Source organism: Suricata suricatta, chromosome 17 (assembly GCF_006229205.1).
Source record: "Suricata suricatta isolate VVHF042 chromosome 17, meerkat_22Aug2017_6uvM2_HiC, whole genome shotgun sequence".
NCBI classification, from domain to species: domain Eukaryota; kingdom Metazoa; phylum Chordata; class Mammalia; order Carnivora; family Herpestidae; genus Suricata; species Suricata suricatta.
This window is the reverse complement of record NC_043716.1, coordinates 57380760-57384200: the sequence shown is the minus strand read 5'-3', so window position 1 is coordinate 57384200 and position 3441 is coordinate 57380760. Positions and strand designations below refer to the sequence as shown.

At 58.8% G+C, this 3441-nt stretch overlaps 1 long non-coding RNA gene across 1 annotated transcript; it reads left to right on the top strand.

Moving 5' to 3' along the window:
• Positions 1-952: 952 nt before the first annotated feature.
• Positions 953-1970, top strand: LOC115281487. The gene is made up of 3 exons (XR_003904348.1): positions 953-989; positions 1238-1352; positions 1524-1970. It is a non-coding gene; the product is annotated as an uncharacterized LOC115281487 (long non-coding RNA).
• The last annotated feature ends 1471 nt before the right edge of the window (positions 1971-3441 follow it).

Sequence of the window (3441 nt, the reverse complement as noted above, 5' to 3'; positions counted from 1 at the left end):
GGGGAGGGGGTGCGGGGGCCATGCAAGCCTGGCCAGCCCGCCTGCCTCTGGGCAGGGTCACTCCTCCGTCGGCGGCGGCGAGCCAGCGCCACCATACTTTCGGGGATCCGCAAAAATTGTTTTGATTTTTTTGGGTAAAAGTTGTTTATTTAACAATTTAATATTTAAAATACGTGTAATAGACATTTACCATGTCCCCCACCCCCGTTTTTAGGAGGCACATTCCCCTCACTACACCAGCATCCCTGCCTATTCATCCCCCCAAACAGAAGCTTGGTGCCAATTAAACATTAATTTCCTGTTCCCTCCCCCCCAGCCCCCTGTACCCACCAATCAACTTTCTGTTCTCTGAATTCGACCACTCTAAGTACCTTATATAAAAGCAATCCTGCAGCATTTGCCTCTTCTGTCTGGCTCATGTCACTGAATACCCCGTCATCAAGGGCCATTCACATTGCAGCAGGTGTCAGAAGGCCCTTCCTTTTTAAAGCTGAATAATATCCCATTAATATGTCTAATTTCTTTTAAAATCAGAAGACGAGGCGGCCGGGGTGGCTCAGCTGGGTAAGCAGCCGGCTGGCTTTCGGCTCAGGTCCCGATCTCCCGGTTCTGTGGGATTTAGCCCTGTGTCGGGCTCCGTGCTGACAGCTCGGCGGAGCCTGCTCAGGATTCTCTCTCTCCCTCTCTCTCTGCCCACCCCTCGCTTGTGTGCACACTCTCTCTCTTGCTCGCTCTCAAAAAAGAATAAATAAACATTAAAAAAAAAAAAGAAAGAAAATCCGATGAAGAAGACTTTAGGTCAAAGAAAATGTCTTAATATGTAATATGAGTATGTTCATCTTTATTCCAATGTGGTTATAAACTAATTTTTGATAACTTTTTTTAGGGTGTCGGGGTCCACAGAGACAACCGTGCCCAGGGTCCATGAAAATTATCCGTGGCCCTGTTTCTGGGGCAAGTTCCAAGAATGGCCCCTCTGGGGAGACTTGGTGAGTGGCGACCACCAGCCCCCGCTGTGAGTGGGTTTGGGTGGATAGCTGTTGGCCTCGAACTCGTGGCTCTGGGGGTCTGCAGCACGCTCACCTGCACGCATGCCCTGGTACCTACAGGCGTCCTGGGGCCACTCCGGAATGCACGTGTCTGTCCGACGCCGCTGAAATAAACCGCGTGCGAAAAGAACAGAACTCCAGGAAATAAAAACACAAGGCCTGCTTTTCTTCCCCTCTTTTATTTACAGGGTCCAGGTTGCAGGGCTCAGACCCGGCTCCGGCTCTAGGATTCCTCCCGGACGACCATCTGGCCTGTGTCCGGGTGCTGATTGCCTGTGATCTGACAGTAATGATTGTAATGGGGTGATTGGCTATTCTTTGACTCATGTGGATCGGAAGGTCCACCCCGTCTCTGCCTGCCCCCATCCCTTTGCTTTGGAAGCTGCTGGGTGGTTTTTTTTTTTTTTCTTTTCCAAGGAAATGGAGCATCTCATGGAAAAAGATCCATATAGAGAAAGGGTCTTTCTCTTTTAGAACCTGTGGGGGATGACTGGCCTCTGGTTTTGGGCTGGCGATAAAGAACGAGCAAGTGTCGACGAAGCCAGGAAACCTTGTGTGGAACCAGGAGACCTTACCGCCGATGTCTACGTGGGAGAGACGTCCTTCCTGGAATCCTGCAGCCCGGCTGCAGCGGCTCTGTGCCCTGCGCGCTCCGCCGACCGGGCTCTCTCAGCTCCTCTCCCTTCCCTGCCGGCAAAGACGCCTCCTCGTTTGTGCTGAGCCTGACTTCTGCCTTCTCTCTCCACATAGGCCCAGACGGGCAGACGGACGGGCGGACACAGATACAGTGGTGCAGGGGTGAAAGCCACTGGGCGAGGGTGACCTGGCCCCGACCGCTTGCCACCCACCGCCTCTCAGCGCCCAGGGTTCCGCGCCCGCCTGCTGCCTCCTGTGGGGCAGGAATGAAGAAGGCGCCCTGTGCCCCAAGGCCGGACCTGTGCGCCCGGAGGACGTGTGCCCGCTCTGGGGGCAGCTCTGGTTTTCAGAAAGGCTGGGTGGACGTTTCCTCACCCGGCCCTGGAGCCGGCGCCCGTCCTGTCTGAACATCACAGGTTACGGTGTTTTCACGCCGCTCATTAGAAGCCTGGTTCATTGCAAAGCAGACCCGCAGTTTCCCCCTCAACTCAGACCCTCCAGCCGCGCAGACAGGTGGCCAGACCTGCCTGCCACTTTGGGTTTCCTTTCCCGGCCCCTCCCGCCCCTGCCGGGGAAGACCAGGGTGAAGGGAGAGTGTCTGCTGCAGGCTGGCAAGGGCTTTACTGTGGGGTTCCTGGGACGGGGTGGGGGCGGGGCGCACAGGAGGAGGTCCCCCCCGCGGAGTGGAAGGGGGGCTGCTCCTTGAGCTGAAGGAGTCCCCCCATCTCCTCCTCGGGTCCTGGCCTAAGCACTGGCTGGGCCTTGCCCCCCTTTGGGTCAAGCAACCCGGCTGGGGGGGGGAGGTGTGCCTTTAAGACCAAAGACACGCAGTGTGGGAGGCGCTGCTGGGGAGCCAGCTCCAGGTTGCCAAGGTGAGCCCGTCAATAGAGTATTGAACAGGCCTGTCTGACTGGCTCTAATTGTATTTCAAAACAGCCAGCCTCTGGCCTTCCGCACCGTCCCCGAGCCCCGCAGACAGGATCCCAGCTGGGCAGCCGCCTCCCGGGACCGAAATCCCACCAGCGCCCACCTCTCCGAGGGTGCGGGAGGTCGGACGCAGGACTGACTGTCTCTCCTCCCACATTCCTCCTCCGGCTTGTGACCAGGAGCCACTCGAAGAGAATGACCGCTTGCCGGAGCCCGACGTCCTTAACCGGACGGCCCTGCCTGGGAGGGACCCCCTCGTCGGGTCCCCCTGCCCGCCCACCAGCCCCGGGCACATCCAGTGGGGCTGGTTGTCCCTGTGCAGGGCAGAAGGAAGATGCGGGGCCCCTTGGCCACAAATCACAACAGCCTCAAGATGATGACAGCGTTAAGCCAGTGTGGGCCCCCTCTGAGCTCGTCCCTCGCCGTGAGGCTGGCCCTGCCCCGCCCAGGGCAGCTCGGGGCGCAGGCTCTGCTGGTGCTCCTCTCTGGTCTCGGCCTCCGGCCGGCTCTCAGTCTCTGGCCCCAAGCCCCCCAGCCCCCCGCGCAGCAGTCAGAGCCTCGGAAGAGGCCAGGTGCCCCGGGAATCCCGCACCCCTGTTGGGGGAGACTCTGTGGTGGCCCCAGGGTCAGGCGTCCAGCTCTGGGCGGGAAGACCAGGCAGTGTGGCAGGGGAGTGACCCGGGTGGGGCAAGGCAGGTGTGGCCTCCTCTGTCTGGAGCCTTCTAGAAGGGCTGCTTACACACTCAGTCACCCTCCTCCCTACCAGCTGACGGACTGTCTCTCCGCCTCCCTCCCTGTGGCAGGAGCTGTCAGGGAAGAAGGGATTCAA